The 10,743-nt window shown below is 43.9% G+C and overlaps 1 long non-coding RNA gene across 1 annotated transcript in view; it reads right to left on the bottom strand.

The window, feature by feature from the left end:
* Positions 1-1,611: 1,611 nt before the first annotated feature.
* The window catches only part of LOC119519250, a 105,385-nt gene continuing 96,253 nt past the window's right edge, over positions 1,612-10,743 (bottom strand). Inside the window, exon 3 of the long non-coding RNA XR_005213996.1 lies at positions 1,612-1,646. This is a non-coding gene — a long non-coding RNA (uncharacterized LOC119519250). The remainder of the gene's footprint in view (positions 1,647-10,743) is intronic.

The raw sequence follows: 10,743 nt of genomic DNA, 5'->3' as shown, positions 1-10,743 counted from the left end.
CAGAGTCCTAGATGAACTCACAGCATAGTGGGGAAGTCAGGAATGTAAAAACCTAACCATAAGACAGAGTGCCTTGGAAACACAGCAAAAGAAGTCGCTAACTCACTAGAAGGAAGTTGGAATGGGATGAGAAGCCTAACAGGACATTTGACCCAGGCCTTGAGGGTTAAATAGGAATTTTGTGAGGAGGAGTATTACAGCCAGAGGAAATGACATATACAAAGGCAAACACATGATCTGTTGGTCCTAGTCATTGGTGCAGAGATGGACACAAGATCTAATTCAAGCCAATGAAAGAGCAAATCCCAGGACCTGTACAGGAGTTAATTGAAAAGAGTGTCTTTTCTCTTAATGGTTCAGTTGAGTGTGTGAGTCTGGAATTGCTGGGGTCACTCTGGTCCCACTGGGAGAGATCAAGAGTTTCCATGGGGTTTTTGTGTGGTGTCTAAAACTGTAGAGGGCGATTAAGGTAGCATGCATGAAGCCCACCTTCAGCTATGCCGGAGATGTGCAACATGGCCGCCAGGGCTGATACAACAATAGCTTAAGTTACCCTCAGCCTTCTTTACGGAAGTAGTTCGCGCCAAAAGTGCTAGTTCGCACCTAAAATGCTAACCCCACATCTGCCATCCACCCTAGCAACAGCAATCACCAATCCCAGACCGCTACCTGTCCTTATTAGCCACCCCCTCTCCCTCCAGGGCATATATACCCTGCCTCTTCAATAAAGTTTTGCAGCTTGATCAGAAACCTGTCTTGCTGTCGTTCTTCGCGTCTCTTGTCCCATACCATTCCTCCCTCACAGGATTTGGAGCCTCCGTTGAACGTCCCGCGGGCCAGGACATAAAACAGCCAAAGACAGAGTGGAGACACAGAGGGAATCTGGGTCCTCCATGCCATTATTTGAGCTGCTGGATCGAGCCTCACCAAAGCCCACATGTATCTTGACTTCTCAGTTAAATAAACCAAAATATCTTCTTTCCTGTTTACTGTTATTTAGCATTAAAATATTGTAAACTAATAATGTGTAGTTGTTAGTTTGAATAATATGAAGGTGAGGGGACAAAAAAACATTCTAGGCAGAGAGGGAAGCAAGTCTAAAGCAGATATGAGATATGAAAATATATGCATAGTTAGAGGAAGGACGAGAGTTAATGAGTTGAGAACCATGGATGGAAGAAAGGACCAACCAGCACACACAAAAAAATAAATAAATAAAGATCTTAGACTTGAACCAAGTTCTGAAGGTTTTCTATGCCCTATGTTGCAGCTTGACCTTTCTTATCTAGGCAATAGGGAGCCATTTCAAAATCCTAGAAGATTTTGTACAGAAGGTACCATATGAACAGTGTTACTTTTCAGCACAAGCAGACACAAGGGCATATGTGGTGCTATGGCAGATGGCTTGGCACACTTCTTCCTCCTTTCAGGTTCTCTTCCCCTCACTGAGCCACAGAACCACCTTGGTCACAAGAAAAAGGCTATTAAAAATATTTTTTATTGATCATCCTTAACCTACAAAACCCTGCTCCAAAGAGAAACATTTTCCCAGCCCAATCCTTACCTTCTGGAGCACCAAGCCTGCCTCCTTTCTTAGGAAGAGTTTAGAGCAGCAAGTGGGTTTCAAATGAGGGTGTCATGTCATCCTAAGGGGGCAGGAGAGAGTTGGGAGGCCCACGTGAGCACAGTTGCCAAGATTGCTTTTCCCATCCAGCAGAGTAAGGTGGTTTCCTGTTCTAAATATTTAACATGATGCTGTTGGTGTGTCCTCTGGGGGACAAGATCTTACAAGCTGATGTTTATGAAGAGGGAGGGCAATGAAGACCAAAAGACACACACTCAAACAAATCCAACCAAACAACCTTAATCCCGCCCCCGCTCGCAGAACCGGAGGAGCACTCATGATTTATGGCTCTGCTTGCAGGAATAAAAAAGCTCCTAAGAGGGGCTGCAACTAAAAGAAGCAGCTTTGCTGAGGCTCCCTTTGAAACCAGAAACCCCACTCCCTTTGCCCTGACGGCTTCTGAGCCGGAGCCAGAAAGAATGCTACATGTACACTTTTAACCTTCCTCCCCTCCCCAAGAAATGGCTCTGGAAGTTCTCTTAGTGGATTCTCCTCCTTGGGAGAAGGGAGACCCCACTGTAGGTGAAGGCCAGGCATTGCTTTGGGGGAGGTGTGTGTATGTATCGTTGCGTGTGTGCACGTAGCTGTGGGTGTGCGTGGTGTGGGTATGTACTTGAATCTCAAGGTCAAATTGCAATTTTGGAACACCTAGCACTGTGCCGGGAGCTGTGGCGAATTGCCAGTCTTTCTCTTCTGGCATATTTTCTGGAAACAGAGACCTTGAGAGTTGGGGAGAGAAAACAGTCCCTGACCAGGGTGAGAAGAGGTAAAACAGGGTCTATGGTGAGCAGAGGGTCCCATAGAGAATGTCAGGCTTTAGGAAGACGACCCATGGGGCTGAGAGGAGTAGTGTGATGGGCTTTGAGAGAGGCCAGTCTTGAAGGAAAAAAAAGAAGACTTGTTAGCAGAAGTCATATTCAAAATGTTTAACAACCAGAATGGCACAGAGAGGGTCATTCAGAGAAGACAGCAATTGTAAATAATCCATACAACTGTAGCAGTGCATTCCAGCTGGGATCAGCACTCTGTTAGGAAATATGTATGTCCTAAATTGAAAACAGTAATATTTCAACTCAGATGAGGCTAAAATTATGTCATATCAACGTGACTTCAAGAATAAAACTCAAGAACAACTAGATGTGAAAATTTTAACACAGATGAAGTCCCCAAAGTGAATCCACAGACCATCAATAAGATTTTTGGGCAAATGAGTTTGGACACTCCTCAGTTCAACAAAGACCAACTCATTTTTTAACTGCAGGACTTGTCAGAGCCTTTGACATGGCAATGGGAATTATGAACCTCTCCGAGGGAGGTTAGAGAACATGACACTGCCCAATTTATTTGAATACAGTACTATTTTCTTGAGAAGCATCTTCTAGAAGTAGTGGTCTTTGGGCCACACTTTGGGAAACATCACTGCTATCTATTTAGAAAGAGATTGGGCTTTCTTGGGAGGTGGCGAGTTCATTGGAGGTGATACACTGAGAGGGGATTGTACTCTGGAACTTCCTTACAGGGGATCTGCATTGGGGGATGGAGGTTGAACTAGGTGAATTCTAGAGTAAATTCCAACTCTGGGGTTCTGGGACTCTGTGACACTGCCTTGACGATCACACTTACAAGGAAGGCCAAACCATCTGCGCTTATGGCTGTTACGATGTTATCAACAAAAGGAATTCACTTTCCTTCAAAACGTGCATTGGTCTTCTCTTTGAGATACTACTCATGGTTATCAATATCATTATTGGTGGTAATTAATATGTAAAATACTTACCACATACTGGGCACTGAGCCAAGTGTGCTGCATGCTTTATCTCATTTACTCCTTTCAACAAAGCAATTAAATCAGTTATTATCTTTGTTGTACACACAAGGCTTAGGAAGTGTTCTAGTTTGCTAATGCTGTCAGAATGCAAAGCACCAGAAATGGATTGGCTTTTATAAAAGTGGGGTTTATTTGGTTACACAATTACAGTCTTAAGGCCATAAAGTGTCCAAGGTAATGCATCAACAATTGGGTACCTTCACTGGACGATGGCCAATGGCATCCGGAAAACCTCTGTTAGCTGGGAAGGCATGTGGCCAGTGTCTGCTCCAAGTTCTGGTTTCAAAATGGCTTTCTCCCAGGATGTTCCTCTCTAGGCTTCAGCTCCTCAAAAATGTCACTCTTCGTTGCTCTTGGGGCATTTATCCTCTGTTAGCTTCTCTGGGGCAAAAGTCTGTTTTCAAACGCCGTCACCAAAATGTCTCTGTAAGCTGAAGCTCCTCTCTCAGCTCCGGTGCCTTCTTCAGTGTGTCCCTTTTGGCTGTAGCTCCTCTTCAAAATGTCACTCTCAGCTGCACTGAGTTCCTTCTGTTTGTCAACTCATTTATATGGCTCCAGTGATTTAATTTAGACCCACCCTGAATGGGTGGGGTACCACCTCCATGGAAATTATCCAATCAGAGTCATCACCCACAGTTGGGTGGCGTGCATCTCCATGGAAGCACTCAAGAATTACAATCTAATCAACAACATTCAAACCAGCACAGAAAGGGTATGTGACATGAACAGCATCACACCAATAGTAAGTAGCAAAGTTGAGAATCAAATCCATATCTGAGTCTCGAGTTGTCCAAGGTTGGCTGTGGAACAGCAATCCCAGAATCAGGACTGGAATCTGAAATCATAATATAAATGACTTATAACTATGAGTCTGCCATTGACTTGATGTATGACCTTCAGCAAATTATTTAACTTCCCTGGACTTGGGCTTTCATAAAGTGAAACCAACCAAACAAATTGTACTCTTGGATTGCATCAAAAGAGGTATAAGTAGCTAGGATAAAGGATATACATTCATTCATTTATTCATTCATTCATTTACTTATCCATCCATGAATTCAACACCATCTCTTGAGCACTTAATGTTATTATTTATAGAAATCTCAGATGCACATGGAGCACAGTTTGTCTCATCAGGTGATGGGAGAGGGTTTCTCTGAACTGGGAGTCCAGGCCAATCCCCAAGTCCACCACAAATTCACTGTTTGACAAGTCATTCTCAGTGCCTCAGTTTCCCCATCTATAAAATAAGGAATTAGACTAACATGCCTGCCAACTCTGACCTCTCCAAAGCATTTTTCCCAAAGTGGGTACATGGATCACCCACATCAAAATCACTGAAGTGTTTGTTAAATGAATATTTCTGAACCTCACCCAAGACCTACTCAATTTTGGACAGTAATTTGCATTCAAGCTCCCAGGTTAATTCGGATGCCCATAGTTTGAAAAAATTTTTCTATGTTGGTAATTCAAAAACAACATTTCTTAAAGCATCTTTGTCAGAAAAACTCTCTGACAAGTGTCTCTACAAAAGAAGATTTCATAGCCAGAATGAGTTGGGAAATGTTCATAATTGAAACCCCTCTTGGAGATTTGCAATGATTATTATTTTAAAGACTCTAAAAATCCTGCAATGGAGAAATCTATTGAAGAAAATTTAACCTAGTATTTTCTAAGTGTAGCTTGTATTTGATGATGAAAATTTTCTTTATGCTGCACCACCTGTCAGGATGCTAGAATATTAGTGTTCTGCTGAACACATTTTGAGAAAAACAAATTTAGTTGATTGATATAAAATACATGTGTAGGGGCTCAGGTTGGAGCTCAATAAATAGCCATTTGTTGGTTGCCCAATAATGGAAATGAAAAATAAATGGATTCTAGTTTGAAAGGTGTGTTGTGTGTTAATGGGAACCCACTCACCTCTGTTGGAAGCTGTCCGCAGAAGCACTTAGGAACTCCCCAAAATAGCGCACTTAATCCTTTACCCCTGACTCAGGCAAGAGGAAGGCAAAGGCCTGGGTGATTCAGCCTTTTTCTCCCTGTTGAAACTGTTGACTCTGCCATCCAGTATAACCTCTTTGATGGCATTGAAGTCAGGGTTTTGCTCATCTCCCGGGCATCCGGGTTGAAAGTGCTCAGATTAGCTCAGTGACTCACGAATTCACCCTGCCACTTACACGTGTTATTCCAGAACAGAACCCATGTTGGCTTCACCATGTGTGAAATTCCCCAGTGCAGCTCAGACCCAGCCTTGAAGCTGCTGGGCAGGTGGTCCAGTCAAAGTAACCTTCTCATGCCAATCCCCACACTTGCAGCACAGCACCAGTGTGGACACTGCTGGCCTGAGTGACAATGATGCAATTTCAGCTTCCTTGTTCTGCCTCTGCCCTCCTCTGTCAATCCTAGGCAAGTTCCACAACTCAGAGTCGATAGGCAACCTGAGTCAATGACAAGAGCTTTTGGCAACAGCTAGTTTCTAAACCCTACAATGTGCCAGGCATCCCACAGAAAGCAGGAGACAGAAAAGCTGCATCTTGCTACTTCAGAATTTCTCCATGTTGCCTTGATGATCAGTGAATGCAGACTTGTCTTGGAAAGGGTGAATCAGAGCTTGAGTTACAGTGAGACCATTTTATGGGACACACGCATGAGGTCAAAAGTTGGAGACCAGAAGATCTCAATTTTTCCTTTGAGTTTATTACTCAATTTATTCAAGCTGGGATACAGACTCTTCTGGAATGCAGGCTCCATGGAAGCACAACGTGTTTCTGTTTTGTTCACAGCTATATCCCCGATGCCTAGATTAGTGTCTTGCATGTTGTGGATGCTCAGTAAATAAACATTTGTTGAAAGAATTTAACCAACATTCGGGTAAGTTAAAGATGGCCATAATTGCTTGAGACTCCTCCCATTAAGAGGTGGGTCTCCCTTTCTTCCCCTGAATCTGCACTCTGGCCTGGCCTCATAGAATGTGGCACTTTGACTTCATACTTGGCAGCTCAGGGCTCCAAGAAAAAATGTTTTGAGGAACCCAGGAAAAAGCAGTAAGGTTTCTTATGACCTAGTCTTGGATGTTCCAGGATGTTATTTCTATCATATTCTATTGGTCCAGCCAGCCCAGAATCTAAGACCAGCCCAGATTCACAGGGAAGGGAAATAGGCTCCACCTTCTGATGGGAGAAGCAAAGGATTTTTGGCCATCCTTAATGTACCACACCTACCTTTCAGGTCTGTTGAGAGGATTAAATGTGATGATTATACAAAGTGCCTGGTGCGTTTTTGCAAATTAGTAAAAGGTTTCTCTTCCCCTGGATGGATACAGCTGTTTATCAAGCAGAAATTGAACTGGGATTTAGAACCCGCATGCCTACTTAGCCAGGCGGCCTTGAGCAGGGCGCAGCCTGTATGACTGTACATAACAGCCCTGCTGAACACAAGTGAGACCAGTAAATGATACCTGTTATTTAAAAACAGCTGACACCATTGCTATGGTGGGCATCAGCTGTTTTGGCCAACGCAGTGTCCACTCCTCCTCCTTCTGGTTTCAGCACCCTGATTTCCCCTTTAGGAAACCACCCCACCCACTCGTACTACATGCAGTCTCAATGGAGTGTCAAACAATCTCTGCCCATCCTTAGCCAAGAGGCCATCATGAGACCCAAGCTGAGCTAACCAGATCTTCTCTCCCTGGAGTCCAGAGTTTAGCCAGAGTGATTCATGGACTAAAAATTATTGGTATTCATTCATCCCCAAAGCGGTTCCTGGAAGGGATTGCCCATTACTTCCTGCTTCTTAAATCCCAAGCCTGGCCAGTTCCCTGGCCCTTCTGATACCCAGTTATCCTATGTTGGGAACTACTTGATATTTTTCGAAGAAAATTCATTTTTGAGTATATTGGCCAGAATAGGTTTCATTGCTTGCAATCAAATAACCCAATACAGGTACTTCTCTTTGGTGCTTTCATCATGACCATAGAGTTTGTTTCTTTTCCTTGATACTCCCACACACCCCTATCACCTGCCTCTTTCTCATCACCTCCTGGCCCTGGCATGGTAAAATGCTATCTCTAACATGGGGCTGGTATTTTCTCTTCTGGGTCAAATCATCAGCAAGTGGTTCAGTGTAAAAAAAAAAAAAAAGCATGTGTAGATTTTGGAGTCAGTTCAAATCTGTTCTCAGTTCAAACCATGTGACTTTGGTCAAGTTAATTAGTCATTCAAGTCTCAGTTTGTTTATCTTTAAAATGAGAATGTTTGTTTCTCAGGTAGACACATGCTGGTTCCCTTCCACCTATCACAAGGGCCTCCTATTTGCCCCCCCGCCCCACCCCCATCCTGGGGCAGACACTGGGTGGGATGTAGAAATAGATAAGACATAACCCCTACCCTCAAGGAGTTTGTAATTGGGGAGGACAGCCAAAGCCACACAGGGAGACCAACAGCCGCTTAGGGGGCAGGTGGGTATTTGAACTGAACAGTCCCCGAGCTACTATAATATCAATCGCATGACAGGAACCTTCCATGTGCCCAATTCCATGTGCCCAGTAATGAATTCTTTGTGTGCACCTTTAATCCTGACCATAGCCCTCAATTGCAAATGCAATTAGTATCCACACTATACAGATGCGGAAACTGCAGCTCTGAGCCATACAGCTAAGATTTGAACTCAGATTTGTCTGGCTCCAAACCCGTGCTCTTAACCAGGATGCCCTGCTGCCTTTCTCTTGCTATTCCTTAATCTTCCCTGAATTCCCTCTTAGAGATCTCATACTCTTAGAAGATTTAAGCTAGATCGGGCTTGCCAATACTCTTCATCTTGTGGGTCAGTTCTACACAAGTGATAGACAAAGGCATGGAGGCTTGAGATACAGGTATCCCTTCCACATCATGGAGGTTAGGGGCGCGTCTCCCCTGTGATCTGGAAAATCAGCACAAAATTTTTTTTTCAGGATTTCGGGAAACTCCCTAGTTACCTCTTGATCTGCAGACGCTGCCTCTCCTGTTACTTCTACATTGCGTAGGCTAAATCTTTTTTAAAAATTTTCAAACCAGCCTTTGCTGGCCTGCAAATCCTTTCATCTTCCTTTAGGGAATCATATAAGGACTTAGCGTTTTCTCGTATGATGCCCTAGTCTACCGGAATACTTTTTTATAACAATACTGCACCCAAAAGAATGTTGCACTTTCTACGCGCATGAGAGATACAGATCTCGTGTTTTATGCAAATGCTTTGCAGTTGTTGGTGTAGCTGCAGCAGTGGGGCTTCGCGGGTTCTGTTTTTTTCTTGATGTGCCTTATAGTCGACTCATTAACACCGCAATGGCAGCCAACTGCAGCAGCAATTTTGCCAGAACGAAGCATATCTTGCAATTCTACTTTTTCCTTCTAGTTCATCACTTTCCTCTGTTTCTTGGGAGCGTTTTCCATACTACTAGGAACAATACGTTTGGGATTCATGATTTTAATAGAGTTTATGACGCTTAAACATCGCAAAATACGAGAAACTGGAGCTGCAGAGATCACCGCAAGATCACCGCAAGATGTCAAGTGAGAGATTGACATAAACACGCTTGGCATCCCCAAACCAGTGCACAGAACCACAGTCTTTTTACTACATATTTAATTTTAAGAAAAAAAATTGTGTAGCTTTTCATTTATGTTGTTAGACAGTAAAATACATACTGTACAGGTAATATTATACATAACAGTATGTATATTTTATGCATTTATGAGTTACTAAACTTGTTAAGAAATCTCTACAATTCCAGCCTTTGTGTTCTTGCCTGCGGCTTCCGCAAAATCCCCCGAAATTCTCTTTTAATTTCTTATGACGACCTGCGATAAATGGAAACCACAATGTAGAAAGTCATGATGTGGAAGGGATAACTGTATCTAGGTCCAATCCTGGATGTCAAAAGAATTCCGTGTAGCTGGATTGTAAGGTGCTGGGTAGGGGAGAGGGACGGAGAAAGAAATGAGGCTCGAAAGTGAGAAAGGGTTGCTCCCAGGATACACTCGAAGTCATGCCAAGGAGTTAGGGCTTTATCCTGAGAGCCACGGGAGTGTCAGGTGCTTGCAATGCCCTATGCCACATCTCCAGGACCACAGTGTCAGGACCCCATGTCACACATGCATCGACTTGTCTCTCTGCTTTGCTTTCTCCAAAGCTGCACAAAGCTGCTCAGCCGCACACAAGTGCAATGCAGACAGGCAGAGGAGACAGTACCTTTGGAGGCAACCCAAAATAAAGGACCGGATTATCTACCAATGGCTAAACGCTCTCAGCTCTGTAGGCATGGGACTTGTTCTACACAGTTCCTCCAAGGTCCCTACCAAGGCAGCCCCAGTTGCCCACAGTAGAACCAGCTCTCAAACACATGCTCCGTTATCTTTCTTCCCTTCCCTGCTCCCCTCCCTACTCCCTCATTTCTGCTTCCTGTGAGCATCTCCCAAATAAACTACCTTCCCTCAAGTCCCTGTCTCCAAGTCTACTTGGGGAGGAAGCCAAACTAAGATACAGAGACACTGGGAGGTTGTGAGGCAGAGACCAAAATAACAATTTTCATTCAATGATGACCTGAACAAAGGTCTAGAAAGACCACTCCAGAGGTGGCTGGAACAGAATATGGGGAGTGGGGGTGGTCACCCAATGAGTGCCGTGAGCACCCTGGAGAAGCAGAGTGGGGGCCAGTACCTGGCAGTGGGGTGGAGTGGAGGATACGAAAGTGTGTCAGGGCATCTGTCCCCCAAAACAAACCAATAGAAAAGCATTCCTCTGGCATTGAATTGGGTTGGTGTAGCTCTCAGCTGGCTGGAACCACAGTTAATCTCAAACCTATAGTGTGCCTTTCCAAGCCCGTAAATCAAGTTGCAGAGTTGTGATCCCTTTAAAAGAGTGTTTAGAAGCAGAGGGTGGAGCCAAAGTTGCTTTTTACAAGGGTAAAAAGAATAAAATTAAGCGCACACACGCACATACATACACCCTCAGCTATGCCCATGGGGGAAAGCACAGCAATTACTGTTTACTCCAAAAATCTGGAGTGATTTGTGGGTTGGTGAGGGAGAGGTTATTTATGGCACAGGGTGGAAGAAAATTTCAGCTTCTGATCTCCCCAGTAAGTAACGATCAGCCTGGGGTGAGTTTTCTGTTCCAGCATTGGACTTACTTCCACCAAACAAGGATATTTGAAGCAAAGCAAATTTTGTAGGCACAAACAAAAAGGAAAAAAAAAAAAAATTAAAAAGGAAAAAAGGTGAGGGGAAGCGGTTGCTGCTGATTTTGTGCTGTG

This window comes from Choloepus didactylus, chromosome 23 (genome assembly GCF_015220235.1).
Source record: "Choloepus didactylus isolate mChoDid1 chromosome 23, mChoDid1.pri, whole genome shotgun sequence".
Classification (NCBI taxonomy): Eukaryota; Metazoa; Chordata; class Mammalia; order Pilosa; family Megalonychidae; genus Choloepus; species Choloepus didactylus.
The sequence above is the reverse complement of the archived record's forward strand: the minus strand, read 5'-3'. Positions and strand labels throughout refer to the sequence as shown.